The 26,937-nt window shown below is 37.9% G+C and overlaps 1 long non-coding RNA gene across 1 annotated transcript in view; it reads right to left on the reverse strand.

Annotated features, from left to right (window-relative positions):
* Positions 1–21,149, reverse strand: part of LOC132437243 (uncharacterized) — a 327,089-nt gene extending 305,940 nt beyond the window's left edge. The window contains exon 1 of the long non-coding RNA XR_009521985.1: positions 20,932–21,149. This is a non-coding gene — a long non-coding RNA (uncharacterized lncRNA). The remainder of the gene's footprint in view (positions 1–20,931) is intronic.
* Positions 21,150–26,937: the final 5,788 nt, after the last annotated feature.

Here is a 26,937-nt window from a genome sequence, read left to right on the forward strand (position 1 = left end):
TGAAGTTCAAAGGCAAGAATGGATGTAGTAACTTGTTCATTTTAAAGTCCTATACAAATGAAATTAGTGTTTGTATGTACCACCTACTATGGGTCCAAGACTAATCTTTAAGTTTGGAGAGAATGTAAGAGGAATATAAAGTATGGTCTCCTCCCACAACAAATTTAATACCCACTTGGAATCAGGAAATAATTAGAAAATTAGATGAGGCTATATAAAACTAAGTTGTGTGGTCCAGGCTACGTGTGCAGTAACAATTCTAAGGAAGGAGAGCTTTAAATGGGCTGGAAATTATGACCATTTTCTTTCCGAATGGAACAGGCTAAGCTTTGCTTGAATAAAGAAGCAAAGATATCTAACAGCTGCTTACCACTTTGTGTTGCTTAAAATATCGGAGGAGTATGAGGTTTAGGCAGCTCTGAGGGCTGAGTCATCTTCCTCCTAACTTGGTATTTATTCAGGACGCAGCTCTGCCGCCGATGACAACAGCATTCCTGACCTCTGAGCTGCTCAAAATGCTAAGACAGTTCTGTAGGTGAAACGGACACCTCATCCAGATTCCCCTGTGGTTAACACTCCCAGTTATGCTTCTGCTGCCTCCTTGTTTTGCCACAATGTTTGTTCTAAACTAGTGAGCTCTGGACAGCTGAAGAAGAAGAACTGAGGCCAAATGAAAAATAGCCTAGATTTTCTTCTCATGACGATGCTCAAAGCTCACAGCTGAAGCAATTAGAGAAAGGGCTGGAGCATGAGCCTCTAACATGGACCTTTGTACCTTGTATACCAACACGTTCAACCAGTTCAATGCACTTGTTCAAGTTCTATGAGGACCTATTTTGAACAAAGTTCCATAAGCGACGGACATGTAACATTTTGTAAGGGAGATAATAAAGATATACTTATTGTCACAGACAATCCCACATATATTTTGTTCTCATCTAATCCAGGAGTATCTGTAAACCAGGCTGTTATCACCATTTTTCCAGGTGAGGAGGTTAAGGCCCAGGTAGGTTTGGTAACTTGCCCAAAGTCACACAATTTATGAACTGCAGGGAGCAAATTCAGACCCATAAAATCCTGGCTCCAAAGCCTATGCGCTTTACATTTAAACCGTTAGAGGGAGAAATATGAATAAATACCTAGAAGTCTTTTTTTAAAAGGAGGAGGGATCAGGGAGTAGAATTTTTCCACTGTTCTAGACGATGGGGTATTTTCACAAGAGGAAAATTGTGGAGGAGTAGGCTAAAAAAGGCTGAGGCCATATGATAGAGAAGTTTGTTAGTGTCATTACTTTGCACTCAATTATGTCAATAATGGGGAGTTACCAGTGGCTGACTGTGTATGGGGGTGTTGGTAGGAGTCCCAGGTATAAGCAATAAGAGGGTACCCTGTATATACAGAATTTTAAAGCAATAATAAAACCAAGTCATTCTGATTTTAATCACCTCCTCTTGCCTACAACTTTCAACAATGAAGTGATAAAATACTCCTCCTCAAAAAAATAAGAACTATTGTACCTTACTTTTAAACAATTGCTGCCATTAATGTTGAGTTTTAATAATACGGTGTAAGGTTCGAACTATCACATTTTTATCATTTATCCTTTACTAAACATTGCGTTCTACATGGAAGTTAATTCACCTAACTCCCAGTTATACCGTTGGCCCCCAAGATACCCATACTTGGCTACACGTATCCAAGAACAGGTTGGGAAATTCTTGAGCTTGCCTTGGGCAGACATAGTTGTGACGTAAGTCAGAGAATCAAAACTTGAGTTACTTCACTTCTGTCATTCTATTGGATCACTGGAGTTTTCTATTTTGGTTTAAATGCAAATGCAAGCATAATAGTTTTATTTGAAAAATACAAATTTTAGTTCATATATAAAATATTCTATGACCTTGAACTATCTTTAAAATCACAATCACTTATTTGTTGTTTTAAAAAAAGATTAAAAATTATGTTGATTACCAATTATTACATGAAAATAATTTCACCACATGGTGTGTGTGGGGGGGAACAGGTATTATAAAAATAATCCAGTCAAGCTGTCAAATATGCTAGGAATGCCGCTGGGAGTCAATAAATGTTTTTAATGGGAGGAGTCACAAGAGAATAGTCAAGGTGAATCATAAGACACCATCATTATATCTCTGTGCATTTGTATATATGTCTAGTTGCCAGTACGTTGTAATTAGAGGAGGAAAACAGCAGGGAATATTTGCGAAAACAATAAAAAGTGTTAACTTTTGGAGAATATTCTGGCATGGGTTCTTGATAGGCTACTGCATTTTCACAGCAGCATGTCAATCCTACCCCCAGCAGGGCTCTCTGTGAAGGCAGACAGTCCTCATTTTTAACCAGCAGAGAATGCTACACTTCAAGAAGTCAACAGGAAATAATGCAATTTGGAGGGTTTTGTCACCCAGTATCTTAGGACAGGTCAGCTGAGAAAAGAATTCTTTCGAGTTGTTTGTTAAGGAGATAGAGTTGTCATAACTTGTACTGTTGTTTACAATATCCCAGCCACCTCCCTATGGGAGGGTTGTACACCCTCGTCCTATGGAAGCCTGGCCTGGCTCGATGGCTCACTTGCTAGCCAGTGAAATGTCAGCAGACTTGAGGAGTCTTCTGGGCAGAAGTTTTGACTCAGTGTGGGTGCACCATGTTTTTTCCTCCAGTCTCTGTGACTATAAAAGCCTGGAGCCCCTATTCACCTGGGTTTCTGAGTGACTATAATGAGCAGAAACCCTTTGTCAACCTATGATAATTATATAACATGGACAAGAAATAAACATTCGAGTTTTAAGCCACTAAGATTTTCTGGTTATTTGTTATCACAGCACCAGCTAGCCCAACTTAACGGAGTCATCTGTCCATTTAGGCAGACACTCTCAAATCTATTGCCAAATTTAGGTCGACCAGGGAAAATTTTATTCATGGAATTTATTGTATGGATATCAGTAGAATTCCTTTTACTGAACAACACTCGACGTGAAGATCATTTGCACTGAAAATTCCTATAAGTACTCCTCATGAAAGTCACCCTGGTCCCCACTTACACAGAGGTTGTCATGGATTACGGGCATTCCACCAACGTAATTCGATGAACATCTTCAAAAGAAGTCTTTGCCTGGGCTTTGTGTTAAGAATCATTATAGTTCTTCTGAGAAAAATGAACTACTTCCATCTCTTATACACTGTGTATCGCATACCTGATGGAGTTAATCTTTTTCAGGTTGGTTGCCAGGCAGCTTAGAGCCATATTTTGGCAAGTACACAAGTCCATTTTTTTTAAGTCTTACTTTTGACTCTATATTATGTATCTAGTCTTGTTACTTTCTGTTTTCACAATTTTTTAAATTCTATTGATTTACATGTTGTGTTAATTTCTGCTGTACATCAAAGTGACTTAGTTATACATATATATATTCTTTTTCATATTCATTTCCATTACGGTTTAACACAGGATATTGAATATAGCTCCCTGTGCTGTACAATAGGACCTTGTTTTTTATCCATTCTAGGTATACAAGTTTGCACCTGCTAATCCCAGACTCCCAATCCTTCCTTCCTCTACTCCCCCTCCCCACCTTGGCAACTACAGGTCTGTTCTCTATATCTGTGAGTCTGTTTCTGTATCATAGACATGTTCTTTTGTGTCGTATTTTAGATTTCACATATAAGTGATATCATGGTATCTGTCTTTCTCTTCCTGACTTACTTCGCTTAGTATGATAATCTCTAGGTCCATCCATGTTGCTGCTAATGGCATTATTTTATTCTTTTTTATGGCCGAGTAATATTCCATTGTCAATATATACCATATCTTCTTTATCTATTCATCTGTCAATGGACATTTAGGTTGTTTCCATGTCTTGGCTATTGTAAATAGTGCTGCTATGAACACAGGGATGCATGTATCTTTTCAAATTACACTTTTGTCTGGGTATATGCCCAGGCATGGGATTGCTGGATCATATGACAACTCTATTTTTAGTTTTTTGAAGAACCCCCATTCTGTTTTCCATAATGGCTGCACCAATTTACATTCCCACCAACAGTGTAAGGGGGTCACTTTTCTCCATGCCCTCTCCAACATTTATTATTTGTAGACTTTTTAATGATAGACATTCTGACCGGTGTGAGATGGTACCTCATTGTATGTTTTCACATTATTTAATTGGTGTATCTTGTTTAATTTTCTTAACCACTTCAAGTCCTTTAAAGAACAAGGTGGGGGGTATGTATGTTTTAATTAATTAAATTATAGTGCAGTATCATTACCATCTTATTCTTTCTAAACATGTAAATGTCATGTATCTAGGGCATGTCACCAAAATTGCTAATAACTATCAAAATTTTAGTCCCCTAAATCAATAACTAACTTATTAGAAGAGATTCCCTTGAACCTGAATCTTAAATAGCTTACAGCCAAGTCAAATTGAAAAGGTTCTTCCTTAGAAGAACAGTTTTACTGATTGTATTTCCTTTTGTGTTTTTTTTTTCTTTATAGAAAGGCTTTGGGGTTCAGGATGGACAATGTAATTCTTTTAATGAATGAATGAATGAGTCTAATACTTCTACTCAATTTAGCTCCTCTTCTTACTGAGTAAAATACTAGGCACCATTAAGTCACATAAAGGAATGGAAGGCATATTTCTGGACTTCTGGAAAATTTCATAGCTTGGCTTGGGAGTTCAATTCAATGATTAAAGCAACAAACACAAACAACTCACAACGGACAAAACTACTCTGGGCCAGCTAAGAACCCAGGGTCTGGAGGAACTCAGAACAAAAGGATGGTTGTATAAGAATAAAATTAATTGGAGGAGGCTTTCTGGAAGAAGAAAAAGTTGGGCCAGGTCTATTCATCACTATTCCTTCAAAGCTCCCCTTATCACACTTTCCTCCCCCTCCTCCTTTAGACGTTAAAACAACAACAACAAAAAAAAACAACTAGCAATTAAAATATCTGGCCCAGGGAGACTGCGGAGCTCAGCCTCAGCCTCTACAGAAGAAGCTATCGAAAATTGGGCCTCAGGACCCCTAAGGTTTCATTCTGGTTTAGGTGCAGATCTGGCATTTGTTGACAGACCCTTTCCCGGCACCAAGTATGTTGGGGTCACTGGGAAAGAGGAAACTTATGAATAAATTTGAAAGGGGGTCTGAAAATTTAGATGAATGCCAAAGGAGTCCTTTGTGAATAAAATTAAGCGGTCATCGCCATAGAGGACAAACGTTTTAACTGACTCTGCTGCACAGTAACCTCCCAGAGGCGCAGGCATGGGTCTGTGTTAAATGGCTTAATTTTCTTAATCAACTATTTCATTGTGAGTTTTTAATTTCATTCCCATGCCTATTTTTTTTTTTTCATTTTGCCATAATACATCTCTAAGTACCGTGGCAAACATTTGACAGTTTGCTCAGCAGGTGCTGGGCCCAGCATAGCTTACACAGCTCTACCTTTTATTAATTGGGTTTCAAAATGTGTTCTCGTGTGAACAGAAGCTAAGATGGGACTATTGTACCTGTCAACATGAAGCTGGGCAAAATAAAATATTTGGAATGTGTTTTAAAATAACTCATTGTGAGCTGGATCGGTTCAGAATTTAAAAGCAGAAATATTCTTTAATGTTGAAATAAATAATCATGCAATCAAAACAGCAATAAAATTAAAGAAACGATGGGGTTTGTTCAAGGTTCTTTAGTATTTGCTAACTATGAGAACATTTTCTTTGTGCCCAATAGGTTATGCGTTGACAAGACATGGAAAAAGCATTTTAATGAAAACTCTAGAGGCCTGGGGAGGTAGTAAATGCTTTGAAATCCAACAACTAAGGCTCTCCAAATACCTGTGACGTTTCCAACTTAAGTTTTGTCTCAGTTGGGAGGGTTTTTTTTTACCTTATCAAGAAAAACTCTCAATCTGAAATTTCAAATCTCCGTCAAAAAGCAGCTCTGCCTAGCATTTGCCCCTCTGAGGACTGTGTCTCTCTTTCAGTAAAGCAGAAGTATCTTTTTTGATGCTTTTTTCCCTTTTTCATAGAGGTGTTTCTATTTCAGTGAACTTTAGTGACATACATTCTCAAACTCCCACTTAGGGCAGAAGATAAAAGGCAAGTAAAGAGAGAGCAGTAAAAGTTGAGGAAAACCTCAGGGATGTGTCAGGCCCTCTGTTGTCATGATCACTGTCATTGCCGTCATGAACTTTGCTCAACTCTGAAATAGTGAATGTTATCCGTGTCCTCCCAAGGGACTATCTACGCAGTTACCCTCAAAAGGATTGTGTCCTGAACTTTAAACATGGGGAAAACGAAAAGGAAGCCACAATAACCACAAGCGAAAACCTAAAGAAGTAAAAGACTGTATGTGCATGTTTGTTTCTGATTAAAGAAATCTATTATCATTTTAAAAATCTTGAAGATTTGTGGCAATGGACAAAGCAAAAAAAGAAAGAAAGAGAGAAGGAAAGAAAAACCCCTGAAATTCTACTACCAGAGATGGTCACTGTTTGGTCTATTTCCCTGCTAGACTATTTTACATGCACTTTTGCACACAGACACACACACTTTCTTAAAAACAAAAATAGAGCCTTGTCAAACTATGTTTCAGCTTGCTTTCGTACACTTGTCAATATATCGAGGACAGTATTCTCGTTCAATGTATAGAATTGTCACGTTCTTTTAATGTCGGTCCAGTTTCACTGAATTAATGGAAAATATTTTTTTAACCAATTCTTATTGACAAACATTTATAATATTTCTGATCTATCAATACTACAATCAATTAGGTGAATATTTCTGGAGGATAGATTTCTAAAAACAGAACTAAGTTCAAAATTAAAATTTTTGCTACATATTTCCAAGTTACCTCAAAAAATGTACTAATTTACATTCCTATCAACAATGTATGAGAAAATATGCCACTCCACATATTTTTAAGCTTAAACTGAAAGATAAACTATATTACTGTTGTTTAAATTTTTAGCTACACTGAGGTTCTTTACACGTTTACTTGGAATCTATAATATTGAGTCATCTCACCAAGGAGTATGGCATAGCTTTGCATTTATTAAATGTTCTTTATGTCTTTCAATAAAGTCATATTATTTTCCGGATAGATATCTTGAAAATTTTTTATTAAATTTCTATGTACTATATATTACTATTGCTGATGTGCTAAGACTTTTTTCATTATATTTTCAAATGATTTTAATCATATAAACAAAGCATATTGATATCTGAATTTGTATTTTACTCCTAGCCACTTTCCTAAATTCAATTAGCTTTAGTAAATTTTCAATTGGTTTCAGCTGTTTTTTGGTTTGTTCTTAGACTGTCATAATGCTACAGGTAATACATTTTGCCTTTATTTTCTAACGTATGAAGTAATGATAATGATCATCCTTGTCTTAGCTCAGAATTCAATGAGAAAGGCTTTAGTTTTTTCACTGTTTATGATAGTGTTGTATCATCTGTTTGGGGCCTTAGATTACTTCGAGAATCTAATAAAAGTTACAGACCCTCTTTATCCTCCTTTCAAATTAATGTGCTGTGTAAATCAGCAAATTTCTCATGTAGCTTTAGTTGACTTATACACCCCTTGAGGTTGATGAATACACTCACACAAAAACACACCCCAGGACAAGCTCAGCTGACATAACTAAAGTTGCTTCAACAGGACCGGCCAGAGGGAAAATTTCCAAGTAGTTGAAGGGTGTCAATTTAATGCAACAAACATTTGTCCAGCTCCCCTTAGGGGTTCTAGTTACCCAACAGAAGGGTTAGCTTTCCAGTGCAATTAAAAACTGACACTCTGCAAGGCACTGGCTATAAATTCTCTCTGAATTATTCTCAGTCTATCCAGAAGGAGAGACAGATAAGTAAACAGAATAACACGAAGAGTGATACTAAAGATGTGTACATTCTGGAGGACAGTACCTGGGTACGGTTTTTGTCAACTGCAGGAAGTTTTACAGAGAATGTGCCTTTTGGAGTTAAGACTTTAAAGATGGTATTGAAGGGGCAAAGACATTCCAAGAAGACAAACAACAAGAGCAAATGTAGTTTGGCCTGATAGATTTGTAGAATGATGCGTAGTCCCCTGTGCTTGGAACACAAAGAAAGTGCAAAGATTTTCACTGCACTGTTTGAAATGACTTTGTTTTTATGGGAGCCTCAGCCAAAATAACAGAGTGTTACAAATCTTGCAAAATAAAGATTCCTCAGAAACCTCACACAAATTACATAACTCTTGAACTATTTTGTTTCAGGGTAGAAACCTCATAGATATTCTCAGTCTTACCATTGGTTTTCCAATTTAGTCCTTTTGTTCCCTTCTTACTTAATTGGTCCAGAATCTTGTGGCCTGCTGAGAATGCCCGAGGGCTTTCTTTGTCTGGTACCAATTTCAGAGACTTCTGGCTGAATGCTAGTGGAAGTTGTTAACAGTTGCTGGAAATTTAGTGTGAAAAAGCTGGCTTTGGGGAGATTACCCAGAAATACCAATTATCTCCTTTACGCCCATACTTAGAAAAGAATATGTCTCTTGGAGATATTCACTTACTTTCTACTCATCTCAACTAAATTCCTTGGACATACTTGTCCATGAATGGCATGCCTTTTTTCCCATTGTTTCTTTCAATTCATTCTCTCTTTCCTTGGTCCCCTCTATATTATAACTTTCTCCATGGTTTTTCCCCTCATCACTATTTCTAAGTAATCTTCAGCACTAGTCACCAGACCAGAATTTGCAAAAAGAAAATCTACTCTTCCAATCTTGTCCAAATATGGTATTTTGTTTGTCCTCCACTCTCAGTTGAGTCAGAATGTGGGAGGTGACGGTTTTCAGAGATGGGAGTGGGGTGGCTGTGGCAGACATCAGTATTTTTTAAAAGCTCCTCAAATGATTCTCATGAACAGCCAGGATAGAGAACCATGGAACTGACGGCATTCCTCATTAATCCCTCAGTATAGCCCTCAGGACTCATGTCTCCTTAACTCTGCCACCCATTCCCAAACAGGCCTAATTAACTGAATCTACTTTCTCTAGGTAGCCACATTCTACAATGGAAATGCAACTATTGCATCAAATTTTCTTGTGAATGTCCACTAATTTTCACAGCTGAGATGCTGAATGAATACATGTAAAGCATTTTTAATAAAAATATAGGTTGTTATATCTTTTTTCCTACCTCTATCTCCCCAGCATAAAATCACTGAGTTCTCCTTATGCTTTGTCCATTGGTCATTTGTCTTGTTCCTTTGTGAATTCAGTAAATAGACTTGGAACATATTTGTATAGTATGATTACAATGGCACTGATTCTTACAGCAATTTTGGTGTTCAAAGCATATTAAGGGGAAGAAAAGAGATACTAATGCTGAGAAACTCTTAAAAGAATTCCTCAGTCTTTTAGAAAATGCTTAAATGTAAAATACTGCCTAAAGTATTCCATTATGTAAAAACGAAGATATTCTATTGTAGACACAAATTGTACCTATTTGGGTTTTCTTTCTCCTATTCTTTCCTTAGCTCTATCTGCTTCCTTTAAATCAATGCTGCTGTGGTAAACTCTTCATTAGTATTTGTCAAATTATTGTTAGATTCAGCTACTTTGTTTTGTTATTATTATAGTTATATCCTCAAAGAGTATTTGTAATGCATTCCTCACACAGGATCCCAAAACAGGCTGTTATTAAGTATATCATTACAGCATATACAATGGAAAGTTTATTTTCAGAAAATGCCAAATAGCCTGTGAGGCCTCTGGAGAATTCTGAGAGATATAATCCAAAAGCTTGAACTTGTTCTTTTCCTTCAAGACTTGTTCCTCTTGGTTCTTGCAACTCCCTGACTCCCCTCTCACCAAGCATCACACAGTAGGTTCCACTGGACTCATGCTGCACACATGACTAGAGAGTGATGCTTAGTTGAGTCCATCAAATTCTTTCTCCCAGTCTATTACTAAGTTTATTGAATAAATTCCAATTGAGTTATATTGCTTTAAGGGCAGAATGTTTCCCCAAACCAAAATGTCGTATTTATGCTGTATAGCAATTTTTAAAAAATTGGAAATAATGGTAGGTCAAAAACAATTTTCCTAATCTTAATTGATATCATGCCCACAAATAGCAATAATTTATTTCTATGCAAAAGCTCTTCAACTCTGTACTAAGAACATAAAGATTTGAATTCTATTTCAGGCTCTAGCACTGATTTCCTGTCATAAGTCTTTCAGTTTCCACATTTATGAAACCAGCAAGCTGAAGAAAAATAAACACCTGTGCCCTTAGGGCATAAGGAACTCAGGAATTAATGAGTTAATAATTTACACACAGCACGTGTTTCTTAGAGGGAAATAGCCTTCATAACACACCACAAGTATAACGTTGAAATAACTAAGGATGATAGGTAGCTAACTTCATTTATTTTGTGATGTGTATGGCATTTTGATTCGACAAATTCTGTGCTAACATGTGGTAGCATTTAGCCAATACGCCTAATAATAATTATAAGTAGACTGAGAATTAGCTCACAAATACAACTCAGGAAGTTTATTTTGATGATTTGTTTTTCATGTTCTGTGAAATGAACTGCATTAGAGGTCAGAAAAAGTGCTTTAAGGGGGCACTTATTTAATATGTAAAGTGAAGTTGATCTAGTTGAACATTATAATAAGATACACATAATTGGCATCTCTCCTGGGAGTCAAACTCCATAATTTTCTGCCTGATTAGCTCAACTGTTGCAGAATACACAGAAAGATGGCAAGAGGCAGAGCAAATGGTCTCTGTATTTAATGTTGTTCATTTTTAGTCATGGAAAGAAGTAAACAAACTACTGTATGTGATGACAAAGTAGGAATTGGCCCAAATTCCGTATCTGGCTAAATCCACTGTTCTCACAGTTTATTGAAACATGAATGCAATTCCCAAAAAGTTTATTTAATTTGATCCTGCGACCTCTTGACTTGTTAGTGATATTTTAAAAAGAAAGAAAAAAAAAGAAAAGAAAAGAAAGAAGAATAACTATTGTCCATCGAGCTCCCAAGGTTGGAATCAGCTTCCTGAACACATCATATACACACCTGCAAATTTGTTTTCTCCTCCACAACTCCCCTAATATTCCAGTCATCTCACCCACCAACACACGCGCATACACACACACACACACACACACACACACACACACAGGAAATAGATGGAGTCATAATCATACAACTTCAATAGCAATGGTACAAGGTAACAAAAAAGTTACAGCAAAAGAATGTAGAAAATGTTAAAGAGGAATCACTTTGACAAAATTTTTTTTAAAGGAATACAAATTTACGTATATTTTTCTAGGGCAACTTTCTAAGTAATGACTTTGCAAAATTTCTATTTGAAAAGGGAAACAATGTACTTTATACATTGGTTTTCAGCTTTAGTAACCATCTGAACATGTTCCTAATTTCAAAATGCAATTAAAAGTTCAAGTTTACTTGTGACCTACTAAAGAAGCTTCCTGGATCAGAAATAACAGAATAGAAATGCTTGAAGTCTGTTATATGCATTAGACATCAGATCATCCTAGGATTTTTGGATGAAGAGCTCTCATAATAAAGAGACTGTGTTATAGTAAGTGTGAAAAAGTCAGAAACACACATTAAATGTTTCATTTGATCCCCAAGGGGGATACGTTTTAAACCAAGTGAGTAAATATTTAAGAAAAAAAATCAGCAAGGGATTTTATGGAATCCTCCCATACTTACAAAGATTCCGAGAATTTTTTACATCTCTCTGTATGGCAATAAGTTGCCCATCTCTAATTTTCATTTAGCTTTTTTTTCCTGACAATAATTTTTGGCTTAGTGTTCCTTTTTAGAATGCGTAAACAGAAACATAAGCAGATGATTTTTATTGCAACTTCTCTACCTAAAATCAGCAAAATTAATATTAAAACAAAACATATACACCACAATACTTACGTCAACATTTTGAGTATTTGTTTTCCTGACATTGACACGTTTTCCTCACACTACAGCCACCTGAGAATATATACTAGGATGTACATTTTGCATTGTCTAGAAGAACCCTTATTATTATGAGTATATTCATTCTATACTCACCAGAGTATCAAAGCACCTGGAATATTCGTGGTAAAGTAATGCAGATACCAAAGCATTTCCCTATCAAAAAAAAGTCTAGTGTCATCTGAAAACAAATAATTTTTGTTCCTCAACTGCACAAGCAAATAAGTCTTCTGAACAACAGAAGTAGTTTTCCTGACATGAAGGTGGTAAAGCCCATTCACTTCATGAGGCATTTTTCTCCTGTTTTCTCAAAATTTTAAAAATGTTAGCTATGTACTTTCTAGACCATGGCAGATTAGAAGCTGTAAATGGAAAAGGGAAAGAACTGAGTAATAGCAAGCCCCCCAACAACGACAAGGATAAATAGCTACTAGAAAAACTACTTAAAGCAGGCAAAGAAAATATAGTAATTTGAGATAATATAGAGATTTATTAAAAGGCAAAAATTTCTCCAGAGTTTTAATGAGCCATAAGTTCATTGGTACATTTATATTTACAGTTATACCTGAGTCATAAAAATAGCTATGTTTAATATGTTCTTTAATATGTTTAAGAAAGCAGAGAATTTCAAGTACAGTTATAAATGTTGCCAATAAAAATAATCAGATTTTTTTAAGTTTTAAAATTTAAAAAGTCTAAGCTTTAGATATTTAGGAAATTAATTTTTGCAGAATGCCTCATTTTCAGGCATCCACAGAACTAAGAAGATATTTGGCATTGATGTAATTCTAAAGTTCAAATGATTACACTGTTGAAGTAAAAAGTTATCAGGAGTTCAAGTAAAAGACTAGAAGTTTTATCTAGAAGAGAGTAAGCCTGCTGTCACATTGAAAATGTTTTGCTGATCACGAGATGGAATGTAATGAGTAAGGCAGGATTTTGTTGACAATAGCAAAGCTATGGAGGGTATGTAAGACAAGGGTACCTTGCTACTGGTTTCATCTTCAGGTTCGGCTAGACCCTGCATTTTTCTGCTGCCAAGAGACTCTTCATTTAAAAAAAAACTACTGATTCTTTTCAGACGATCCACTCATACATAAGTACATGCATGCCACTAGGGAAGTATACACCATTCCTAGTCTTATGTTTTTGCAAGGGGGTACGCAAGAAGGAGGTTGGGCAGGATGGTAGTTTCCAGGTTAGGCATTTTGTGAAGCATGCAAAACTGGTTAAATGTGAGTTTTTCTTGAGCATAGCAGGCAGAAAATAATTCAGTTGGCTGATGAACCCAGACTATGGTAAATATTCACTAGCTAACAGTTTGATTTGGCCATGTTCACTCAGGTGAGAACACGGCCAGGCTGCTGGTCACCATTATCCCCTGCTGTTATAGTGCATGTGTTTTATCCCATCATGCTTTGCAGCACAGTGGCAAACTGACCTCACAAAATTCCAATAACACAATAACACCCAATGTCTATTGCTCAAACAAGGGGAACACTCAGTGCAGTTTAGACCCCACTGACCAAGCTGATGACTTACATCTGATCCAGATATCTGAAGTCATTTGTAGCCAATCCTCTAGCCAATTGGTCTTAACATTGAACCAACTGACTTGCTTGCTGACAGGCTGAATCAACAGATAATTTATGACCTGAACTTCTGTAATTATTTTAATAGACTTTTCATACCCTTTCCATTCTATTTACTATAATAGGAGCATTTAAAATGAGAACTCTTCACTAGCAGAAAGGGATGTAAAGTTCTTAAAGAAACATTTTGTTAAACAAATCAGAGACCTGGCCTTTTAAGAGGATCCATATTGGGAAAACTCCCCTATCCCACCTTTCAACTCATCAGTTTGGAAATATACTCTACTCTTTCTCACCATTTTGTATTATTATCCCTTAAATTTTGACTTTATTGCCTGTTCTAAGACTTTCAAACATCTCAAAGATCAACATGCTCTTCATTATCTTACTTTTAGTAACAACGGGAGCTGAAAGAGAAGTTATTCCTTTAAAACTTTTTTCTTCTTACTAATCAGACCAAGGATTCTTGACTTCCAAGAGATCAGTTTGCTGCCAAGATGGTGCCAGTCTGTCTTCACTCTGTGTTCATTCACCTTCTGTTTCTCACTGCATACTGCAGGAAGGTATTACCAACATCATAAACATTGATGGCAGGCAGATGTCGTGGCCACCAGAGGTGGACGAAGAAAGGACACAGATCAAGGCAAGTTTTGTGAAGAAAAATGAATAAAATTGTTTTTATCCACTTAGCTAACTAAAGAAAGTACGGCTGAATACTGAACTGCTATACTTTACAACATACCATAGAGAATACCAAAGAAAATATTGCCTGGGGAGATGCATGCTCAAACCTTCCCATCTGCAGCTGCTATCAATTATTCTGCCCTGATGTGACCAGAAATCTCAGTTTTCAATAGAGAAATATGAGTTGTAAAAGAATCCTTACTGGCCACCCCTACATTCCCCTCCCTACCCCCACCTCCTGCTTCTATTTTGCTTTTCAACATTTGAAATGTCCACATACTTTGTATCCTAGTCTGCTGGGAAGTTAGAAAAGCAAATGTAGCTAGCTTCAGGGCAGAGAAGAGATTCTGTGGCTTTCAGAGACTCTCCATTGGATAACAAAGGCTCATAAAAGGGTACCTTCACCCTAAATGTTACATAAACAGAGTCCTGTCTGTGGGTGTGATTTACACTCTTATTGAAGATCTTGAATCTTCCTTCTCTTCATGCTAGAAGATAAGTGAAGGACAAAAAGTCTATTTAGCATGGTTAAGCTGATCATTTTTTAAAAGATGTGTGCAAATCTGGGGCTGAGATCCCGTTTGTCAACCAAATTGTCAGGAAATAATTTATTACTGACAAGAACAAAGTGTGCAGCTGGATATCCCAAACAACGGCATGCTAAATGAGCCAGAGACTTGTTATAAATATCTTGCCTAGGACTCCATTTCCTATAGTCTAAAATTATTCTAGAAGCAGCATGGTATATGGAAAAAAGAATTGTACTGGGCATCAGGATGTCGGGGTTTTCTTTTGCCTGTTCTAATAAACTGTGAGAAAGAAAGAAGGAGGAAGGAAGGAAGGAAGGAAGGAAGGAAGGAAGAGACAGAAAAAGAAAGAAAGAAGGAAGAAAGGAAAGAAAGGAAGGAAGGAAGGAAGGAGGGAAGGAAGGATAAGATAAAAGAGAAGAAAAAGAAAAGAAAACAGTATATACTAGATGACTTCTGAATTTCTTTCAAGCTCTAAAATGCTATACTGACAACACTGATGTCCTATACAGGGAACATTGCTACCCAAATGCTACACAAATGAATGCAGGCCTATCTCATCCAAAAGATAAGAAAGCAAGATTTAGAAAAAGGAAAAGAAGGTCTCTTGTAAAACAGCCTTTTGATTTCTGTGTGAATTATATAATCAAGAAATTGTTCTTCTGGTGCAGTTAGTACAGTAAATTCAAGAGGTGAAAAAAGTTAATAACACATCAAAATGAGACAAAGTAATTAGGAATTAAGACTTCAGTTTACAAAACAAATCCTTAAAAAGAAATGATAATAAATGAAACCCCTCTTGTTTAGAACTCCCAGTCTTTTTTGACTTTAGTTATCATTCCACCCATGTGTCTGCCTTCTCTGCTAGACTATATAAGCTCCTAGGTGGTACGGGCCTTATTTTACTCATGTTTTATCTTTCACATTGATTTGCCCAGAAGGGCACTCTGTTGACTTAAATCCTATTTTCAACATATTGAATGAGTGTGGTAAAGACTTAGAAAAATCAAGCAAACTCAACTTCAGTTTCTGTAAATTTAAATTTTAGATGAATCTCCAAACTTCCTTCCCTTATAAATGACTTAGGAGACTATGATTTCATACAGAACTTGTGAAATACCTAACCAACTGTAGAAGGCTCTTCTTATCTTGAAAGAAAAATATAAAATCGTAAGTATGTAATTTTAAGCTTATCTATTAGAATTTCTCTATTGCTCATTCATTTATCCATTCATCGTATATTTAATGGGTATCAGATACTCTGGTTATACAACCATGAATAAGATATGGTCCCTGCTTTCAACGGAGAGTTTCTACTCTATGGAGAGAAAAGGTCGATCACAACACAGTGGGAGAATTGTGGTGATATTGATATGTATAAAATACACCAATGGCACATCAAAAGAACACCTGAATGAATGTTGAGGATCATCTGAAGCTTCTCGGAAGAGATGATGGTAATTCTGAATCAATAGGGAAAAGACCTAAGACTTGTAGACAAAGACAGTAGCACTTTATATTTAGTTAAGAAACTTTATGGTATATCACTTATTATACGTCAAGCATTTTCCCAAGCACTTTAATACTCACAACAACTATATGAGGGAACTATTAACATCCCCATTTGACAGATGAGGAAACCAAAGTAGAGTAAGTCCCCTACATACGAACCTTCAAGTCGCACGAACTTTCAAAGATGTGAACGTGTGTTCGCATGTCCAATCACCTAAGTTAGTTCACATGTCTGGCATATATTGTCACATGCATGCATCCTTTACAAGTGGTTGTGCTTTTGTGTACTTTACTGTACAGTACTATATAGAGTACAGTAGTACAGTATCTTTATTTCAAGCCCAGGATGTGAGTGAGTGAAATTGCAGCTTGCCCTCCGTCTCTGCTGACGATCCTTCAGCTCTACCATCTTCCACCTCCTCTCCTTCCTCCAGTCAGTAACTCTTCTTGCCTGTTCACTTGATGCCAGCCCCTGGATGCCAGCTGTTGTACTGTACTACTACACTTTTCAAGGTACTGTACTGTGAGACTAAAAATATTTTATTTTTTGTGTTTGTTTCCTATGTATTATTTGTGTGAAAAGTATTATAAACCTATTACAGTACAGTACTATTTAGCCGACTGTGTTAGTCGGGTACCTAGGCTAACTTTGTTGGACTTACCAATAAATTAGACCTACGAATACACTCTCGGAATGGAACTCATTCGTATATAGGGGACTCACTGTACAGAGAGGATAAGTAATTTCACAAGGTCAAATAGCTCGTAGGTAGCAGAGCTGCGGTATGAACCCAGGCATTCTGGCGTCAGAGTTTATGCTTTTAACTTTCTTGGTTATATGCTGCGGCTCTAAGGCTGGGAGGCTAGAAAGCCTGGCTCCTCTTCACTCACCTCTTCCTAATTTATTCTCTGCTTCAGCATTCTATGCGTCCAATTTTATAAGGCCTTATTTATCTGTGTACTTGTATGCTGCCTGTCTTCCTCATGATACTGCAAACACGGCATGGGGTTCTCACTGAAGGGTGCTATGCAGGAGAGCCATGTGGTCATATTTGGACTCTAGAAAGAGAACTCTGATTGAAGCAGAGGGAAAGGATGTTGTTTGGATTATAGTATCTATGGTTGATCTGATTTAAAATGGAAGTTTCAGCCCAGGCACATTCCAAAGTGAGGAGATAGACCAAGGAGCAAAAAGGTTTCAAAGTAAGTGGATAAGATCTACTTTAGATAACTCTTAAATGCCTCAACCACATCAAAGTAGAAAATGGTCAAGAGCTGGAGATTAGAAGAGAATTTTTGGAGAGGAGAAGATTTATTTGAAGAGGCATTTGGTCTGAGACACAACCACACCATCTCTGGTCCAGGAGAGCAGGAGATAGCTCTAACCTCAAACCTAGTTAGAGAGCTTCCAGGTAATAACCCAAGGAAGAATTTTCTGGAGAGAGCAGTAGGAGGGACTGGCCCCTCAACTCACACTGAGGAAAAGCAACTTCACTAAGACTAGTGCAAGAACTCAACGTTCGTCGTTTGCAGTTTAGGTTGTATCTGACTGCCCCCTGAAAACCTAGAGGAGGAGAGACGGACTGGTTAGTTTCTCGACAGGGGTGTGGAGGAGTTGGGCTGTGCTGAGATGGGGCCACAGGCCTGGAGTCCTGGAACCAAGGATATGTGAATGTGGGTCGATGGCCTAGGGAAAACGATGGATAAGAAAGCAGCACAGAGCTGAGCCTGCAAAGGGCTATCATGGGTCCCTGGAGGAGGGTCCAGGTGATCATTCACACCTTGGCAGAAGCTGAAGCTTCTGCTGGATATGTAGGGACTAAAGGATGAGGAAGTGATCAGCCTAAGCAGAACAGCATTTGCCCTTAAGGGGAAGTGCCAGGTGAGAGACCCTCACTGATGTGGGGTGGGGTAGGGAGAAGGCTCTTCTACAAACCCAAGAGTGTCCACGATAGAATGAACCAGCCTCACCCACCTGCCAAGTCCAGAGAGAGGGTGGTGCCTGATCACCAGGTGAGTGAGGACTGTCTGCTGCCTCTTCCTCTCCATCTTCCCTCATCCCCAGTTTGGGAGGGATTCAGAACCCCAGAGTTAGCCAGATGAGGGAAGAGACATAAGAATCATGTGAGAAAAGGGTGAAGAAGCTGACCTCACCCTCTTTACCTACTAGCAGGAAAGGCCTTTGATCCGGACAACATCATGATGCCAGTGTGACAGTGTTTGGTGACTTGAAGTAAAGGTCTGAACGTAACCACAGGATTTCATGGAGGCTGCCAATCACTGTAAAGGGAAGAGCTTACCCCACTGAATCAATTTAAAAGGATAATGAGGGACCACAATAAAGGTGCTGGGAGATTACACTACGATCACATTTGGCATTTAACAGAAAGGATGAATCCACCAAAGGAATGCTGCCCCGACCCAGGCAAGAGCCAGAGCCATGGTTTATAGGTGCTTCATGAACCCCAGTCAACCCCAAACTGCCCAGGGAATCCCAGGTCTCACTCTGGGTTAACCACAGAGAACATTTAAGTCCACAGGTTCCTGTGGCAAATTGCTCCATACAACCTGTGACCCTGAACCCTTGGTGTTCCCTCCCAGACCCCGCCTCAGGGCCCGACAAAGCAGGTTTCCCCACGAGGTTACTACTGAGGGCTGAGGACACTCACGCTGCCACCACGCCCAAGCACCAGAAATAGGGTTTAAGCCGCATGCCACTGGGCTCTCAATCCCTTGCCACACCAACTTCTTCAGCCTCGTCTTCTGCCACATTTCCTGCTTTGCTCCTGCAATACAACTCCTAGTGCAACTCGGAGTTCTTCCAACAGGAAAGAGAGTTTCAGTTCCTCTACACATCATGCACCTTCATTTACATTGCTGCCTCCGCATCTAGAACATTCTCTGACTCATTCCCACCCTTCATCTGGAAGTTGATTGTGTGATTAAGAGCATGACTCTGGAGGAAAACATGTTGGCTCTGAATCTGAGTTTCTGTACTTTTTTCCCTTGAATGACATAGCGGTTCTAACTGCAACTTCATCTATAAAATGACAAAATAATATTATTTACTTCATAAAGCCGTGGTGAGGTTGTAATGACATAAGGAACAAAAACTATTTAGCCTATGGCCTGGCACATATTAAGAACTAATAAACATTTGTTGAAAAAATTGAAGAAGTGGACAAGTGAGCCCTGACACACCCAGTTTCCTCATATTGGAAAACCACTGCGTCCACCATCTACCTGGCAGACTCCTACTGACCCTGCAAAACCTGCGCCAAGTGATTAGAAACATTACAGAGAATGAGTAATGTCTCACTGTATTAATATACCAGCACATGCCATTAGTTGAGAAAAGCAAGGTACTTAACAGTGCATATGGCACCTTTTGTGAAAGGAAGTTATGTTAACTTCTGTGTGGAAAGAAGGGGCAATAGCACATAAGAAGTATTAGTGTGTCTTTCTGCTAAGGAGAAACACTGAAAGAATAAGCCAGAAACTACTAGTAGTGATGTTTTAATTCAGCCTCTACAAACATTAAGGTCTACTGACCATGCATATAAGTGATCTAGATATTTATGCACTGGGATCAATTATTGTTTAAGACACTAATTCTATATGAACCAAACCACTAGTTGGCTCAGTTCAATTCATTCTAAAAATCTGTATTCCAAGCAAGAGGGGAAGAGAAAGAAAAGGAAAAGAGAACTTGCCTTGTGCCAGACACCAAGGTAAGCACTGTACATACATTAACTCATGTGATCTTCACAGCCCTGCCAGGTGGTTACTATTTTACAAAGGGGGACCCTGGAGGTCAAAGGCAAGACCACTGGGTAAGAATGGAGCCAGATTTCAAACTTACTTCTGAGTCCCAAGCCCTGCATCCTTTCAGTCACACAGTGTAGCCTCTGTGTATTGCCCAGCTTGGTAACTTACACACAGAATTGAGAAGCACGACTTACTTCTACTTTGCCACTGAACTTGTTAATGAAGACATCCAACAGCACCGGTCCAGTACAGACTCTTGCTGTACACCAACAGAGAGACCCTCCCCACTGGTCATAAATTATTTTCCGGTGCTTCTTGCATTCAGCTCTTCAGCCAGTTTTGAACTCACATAAGTATGCTCTCTTCTGATGTATTTCCACATATTTCTACATGTATAACCTAATATTATATTAAATTCCTCGTTGAAGACTGAAGACAATAAAAATGCAATGAGTCTATTTTGGCATGAATTGTTTTAAGTCGGTGCTGATGTCTAATTATCACTGCTTTCTGTTCTCAATACCTCCAAGTCATGAAAACAAGCTGATAAGCTTAGTGTAATTTTCTAGAAAGTTTTCAGAAAACTATATTAAGGTCATCAGCTTCTCTTCATTTCCTGTAATCTACTTAAAAATAAAAATTAAAAAAATTTGGATGATATTAGCCAACATCTATTTTTTGCCAAGATGGGGAGAAACATTTCCCATTTTCCATAGTTTTCCATATTAGATATATTTTGTGACCGAATGTACAAAAAACTTATGTTCTAAAAATGCACTTTTCTGAGTTTAGATACTTAACTGATGATTTAAAGAAGAAAGATGTTTCCTTACCATCATTTTATCAATTTAGGTCTTCAGTTCCATCATAATGGTGATGATGTTCCCTCCCTTCCAATATGAAGATCCTTAACAGAGAAGATGTAAGTAGAACCAGTCGGTCGTCCTGCCTCCTCTGTGACATTGTTAAAGTTACACCATCTGTGCCATAACTGGGTCTCCATTACCCTTCTTTCTCTGAATATTGCTTTTAATGTCATTTTTGTATGAATTAGAATGTTGCACAAGCCTTAGCTCATTCTCAGCTTAGACTTAACAGTTTTGAGCTACTTCTGTTGTTGCTGTTGGTCAGTGATTATGTGCCCCTCCCCCCATCTTATTTACACACCCTTTTGAACTCTGGCATCAGGGATGGGTGAAGTCACACAAGTGAAAATATTTCTGTAAGCCAATGTTATCACAGTCTTAAATTTACATGACATGGTCTGACTGGTATAAGAATTTAGGGTTTGAAAATATCGCCAAAACATCATAGCATTAGCACATCCTTCTCTGCTTTCCTTCCTCTTGTTTCTCGTTCCCTGTAATTCATGAATGATGACATTGAAAATTAATCTTCCAAACAGAGCCTATCAACACAAACATTACAGTGGGAAGAGGGTATCTCTGTTTCCATAACCTAGACACTCACTCATTAGATGCACATAGACTGGGGCACTTTTGTAAAATCTCCAGATGTAAAGTCGGTATTCCTTGCTCAGGGGTGGACTAATTTGTTTTAGAAATCAGATTTTGGGAGAGTCAAACTGTAGAGCAGAAGCAAAATTGCAGAGCTGGAGAGACTATTTGCTCCCCTGAGACAATTTTCATTTGCCTGTCCTGCATCTCCTTGGGTCATATGGGATCCAGTTAATCTTTTCTCTCTTGCACAGAATCTATGTGGAAATTTCAGTATAAAGAGAGACAAGTAGGAACTCAGTAGCTTTAAACTCAGAAAGCCATCACTTTGCTCATTTAATATTGCTCAGGTCACTTCACTTTTTGAAAAGAAAAAAAAGAGATTCAAGAGGGGGTATTTTCTAGACCAGATCTAAATGAAAAATTATGTTCTTTATTATTATTTAAGAGACAGTTCTCTTTGCTATACTTTAAGTGACCACAAGTTCTCTCTCAGCTGAGACATCATCAGTGCTGCTTTGACTTGTCTTACAACCAAGTAAGTATTTGCAAAAGGATTAAAAGCATTCAATGCAATGCAAGAAGCATAGGCAGCCCTCCTGACATAGGCATTGACTTTTACATCCTGTTTCCTGAACTGTGCTATTACAAGTATTGCCTTTTCCACAAGCCTTTTCCCACAACCATCCACAGATGCAAAAGGAAGTAGGTCTCATGCCATTTCCATTTCCTCCTCCCTATGAAGTCTCTTCTACCGTTTAGGCTCAGATTTTAAACAGAAGACTCCCAAGGAGTAAAAAGCTCATTAGCCAAGAAAATACCTATTTCTAAGAAAGACTTTATTTATTTCATAAGAGAAGAAATTGACAGCAGTTAATGTCTACTGCAGGAAACTTCTTTGGATTATGCTACCTCAAGGCCACTGTAGGAATGACTCATAAATTGAACTCCTCTTTTTTGTATATGTATAGATCTTCACAATGTGTGTTCTTTTCCTAAGCAGCTGGTTGAACATCAACAATGTGAAGGAATGAAAAGAAATCTATTCAAGGGCAGCAAGTACCTTGTAGCAAGTTGTGTTACCAATGGCCAACAAAAGGCAGCGTCTGGCTGGTAATGTGTTTGTGAAATTGCCTTTTAGATTCATTTTGTTTTCATAGACAAGAAATAAGAGGGCATTGACAAGGTCTTCTAAAACTAAGACGTTAAGAAAATAAGATTATCTTCTGTCATTTAAACTCAAAAATAAGCAAAATAGGACAGAACAGAAAGACTTGAATTCCCCAATGGCTTACAGCCTTATGAATCTGGTCCTAGCCCTCTCATAAATTATATAATTTTGAAGAATTCACATAACTTCTTTGAGACTTACTTTTCCCAACTATAAAATTAAGAGGTTAGCCTAGAATATTTCTAAGCTCCTTCCCAATTCAAACATATTATGTATTCTAAGCAACTCCCATAAATGCCTTAACTAGCATCATTCAATACTAACTTTTATGGGAAGTCCATCCCTTTGAGAGGAATAGATGTAGGAAGCCAGAATTTCAGTATGTCATACACTTCAGAGTACTGTACTTCCCACCTCATGGGCTCAGTTATCCTTTGTACTGCTCCAATTATATGCTTTCCCACCCTTTGTTAGCATTTGATTCTTTTTATGAGTCGATAAAAGAGCTGAAAATGGTATAACGTAACCTATCTGAAGTTACACAAAGTACCTAGAGATGAAGTCTAGGTTTTTGCTTTGTTTTCTTTCCCAGGTTTCTCTTTGTGTTAAATGTGGCCTTATTTAATGGTGCCATATTCATCACCATCACAAGACTTTTTGGGTTCCTGCTGGGTACACAGCAAGTTACCAGACCCCATGGGAATTTATGTGGCTCACAAAAGGCATGACTCCTACACATGCACTTTCAATCTAAAATAATCCCATCTGTCTGACCTTTTGAGTGTAGTACATAAACATCTCTTTGTCCTTCAGTAAGAAAATAATACCACTATAGCTCAATGTGAATGGTATTTACAGATGAAGAAACAGATTCAAAAGAAGTCAATTAATTGGTCTAAGGCCATATGGCTAGAAATTAGTAGGACTGGAACTAGAATGCAGGGTCTTCTTTCTTCTTGCTCAATTTTTTTTAATAATCTAAACCATATTACTTCTGGGCTGTATGGTACAGGAGAAGAATTTTCAAAACCCTGCAGAACTCAAAATCCTTTCTCTTATACATTAAAAATAGCCTTCCCAAGTCTCAGAGATTGTAGCAGAGCCATTTTAGATCAAGCAGTGAGTACGACAACTTTTCTTGGCTGAAATGGTAGACTTCAATCATTAACTGAGCATCTTCTTTGGCTGGGCAAAGAGCTGGAATCCCTGATAGCCACAAAAAAGGTACACTGTCATTTGTAAAGACAAGGCAAATGAGCTCTTTAAAAGATACCTTGTAATGCAAAATAACCAATGGATGAACGGAAAGTGGCAATCTTCCAGGTTCATTTACATATTTAGTATCTTCCATATTTAAGATACTGGGTGTACTAGAGGCTGAACATCTTTTAAGAGTGTTAAATAATCCCAAGAAAAAACTAAAGAAATAATCAGACCAATTCTTGACAAAGAAGCATTATACAGGAGTTCCAGGGGCCTGTGCGTGCACTTGTGTGAGTTTGTTCCCTCTTCTCACTCTTGCTGTTCATAAGTAGGATTACTTATCCTGTCAGGGATGCTAACATAGTGGCAGAATTTCCCAGAGATCAACAAAATATTATAGATAAGAAGGACCTTATTGGACACTTAGCCCACACTTGCAACCTTCCTTCTTATAGAAATGTTTTCAACATGGCGGTTGAGCCTCTGTTTGCATATTCCCACTGGAAGAAGGTTGTTTTTTCTTGACCTACCTCATTCCACTTGAGAGACTAACTCTAATTATTAAAAATTTTTCTTTATGTAGCAGGATTCTAAACTTGAGAACCTGAGCTAGGATTCAGATGTGTCTGTCAAACCAGTGGAGATAATAGGATTGGGCTAACCAATAGAAGAATGATTCAAGAAACACAAATTTGACCCAAAGGTAATAGCTGGTGTCAGATGGTGAGGTCATTTTGAATAGATCACATTGTCAATCTTCCGTATTTCCCTCTGGCCCTCATGGACTCAACAGACTGAGTCCTTTGAAGCAGTAAGTGTACTGAAAAAAAAAACAAAACAAAACAAATCTCTGTATAAAACATTAGGATCACAGGTATATTGACTGAATTCAGCTTGCAGTGAAGATAAGACACAAGTTGACTACATGCAGTATATCAGGGCTGGGATTCTTTCTTGAGAAAGAACAGGACCAGACTACAGCTGGGATGGAAAAGAAGGACATATGATCATCAAGCTGCTCTAGGTTTCTAACCAACCAGTGGCCTTAACAGTAGATATAAGCATAGTGAATCAGAACTAGAGAGGAGATACATGGTGAATAGTAAATAATGGAACCCACAGGGTAGCTGAGAAGCCTCTTCCACACATGGGACACTGTCCAGAGGAGTCTCAGAACTATCTGAAAAGAATCTGAGAAGACCAGACAACCTCAAGAGCAGGAGGAAACTGAAGTAGGAAAATGTTTACCAACGCCACCATGACCCTATTTTTCAATGAGGCTGAATGATAATAACAGCACAAATATGGGCATTAATGATAACTACACTCGGCCTTTTTATGTGTTCTTGCTCTTAATGCCGATCACAACATTACGAAGCTGGCATTAGTGTTGTTAGTTTACAGTTGAGAAAACTAAGTCTCAGAGGGCCTAAGTAACATCCTCAAATCCATGGCTGGTAAGATGTAAACCACGATTTGAAAACAGGTCTGACTCCTCACTACATCATGCTGTGTCCTGAAGTAACATGGAAAAACATAGGTTCTATAAATAGTAAATCAAAATCTGCCTCCCTAAATTTTCCACTCACTGATCTGAGTTCTTTCTTTTGAAAATATACTGTCTTTGTGGGCTACTCCTTCTCCCATATGGCAGCTCCTCAGAGATTGGAAAATACCTATCAAGGACTCCACTGAATCTTCTTCATCTTGACCTCAGGTAGCCCACTGTCCGATCTCCTCACCAACCTGGTCTTCCTCCACTGGGAAGTCTAGTTTGTCAATGTCTCCACAACTCTAGATGTTTTCCAATTTCCTTTAAAAACAATTTCTGCTGTATCATGGTACTCTCCTGAGCTCTCTGGACTCCTATGTGCTGCAACAGCTCCCTATTTTCCCAAATTTTGACAAAAGACACCAACTCAGCATCACCCTTAAGAGCCACTGAGATGGTGGACCAGGTATCCCATAGCCCCGTGGGCCATGTGAATTAATTCTCTGGAGCCCAGCTTACTGCCATCCCTATGTAAATGCTGTGATAAAATGTTAAACTGTATGTATAATTGATAATTACTTTATAGTAATATGGGGTCTCACTTGTTTGAATAAAATTCACTATTTACAATTTTCTACTAGAAACAATTTCTCTTTGTTGATAACTCTCCCTAATTGCTTGAACCATATGACATATTTTTCTAGGTAGCCTTAAAATAATTGTTATATTCCTCTTCGAGTTAGCATCTAAATTTCTGATCAATGGTGTTATAAATATCTTTTTTGCATAATGAAAAATGTCTACATCTATATTACTCAGGGATATTTATAGACAGACACAGTCAGCCCAAGTCATGCCCTATTCATCCTAGTAACAAGCCATGTTACAGATTCCACATAGCTGAACTCCACTACCATTTGTTTAGGGCTCTGAGAGGCTGTGGTCTATGTTTATAGACTAAAGGGTATGTGTAAGTAGAATACATTTTTCCATAAATAAAAAAATTAACATAATTTAAACTTTTGATATAATTTACATTAAAGAGCAGTATAAAGGTTGGAAAATATACACTTGGCATCCCTGCCTGTGTGGTAAAGGAGAGAGGAAGGTAAATTGACATAATCTAGAAAATTTGCCAAGTCATCCACTCAGTGAAGAGAAAAGTACATGAGGATTCCCTTTGCTCCTCCCTGCAATAAAGTATAAACACCCTCACAGAGGAAGCTCATCTCTCCCCAGTCAGGAGTGCATGCAATTCCCAATTTGAAAAAGGAGACTCTTGCTTACTAATCTGAGTAGAGTTCTTTTCTCCAGTCATAAGCTATCTGAAGAGCCGACCTTCCTAACTTATGCGGTAAATAGCTCAATGACTAACAATGACTAAGAGCTACACAATCCCACCAAAAAGAAATGTGCATTTTAAGAAAGACATTACATTTTCTGACCCTTGTTCAGTTATAAGTCAACTGGGAGATCAGTCATGACAAAAAAGTTAAAAGGCTTCCTGATATTAATT

This window comes from Delphinus delphis, chromosome 14, assembly GCF_949987515.2.
Source record: "Delphinus delphis chromosome 14, mDelDel1.2, whole genome shotgun sequence".
Classification (NCBI taxonomy): Eukaryota; Metazoa; Chordata; class Mammalia; order Artiodactyla; family Delphinidae; genus Delphinus; species Delphinus delphis.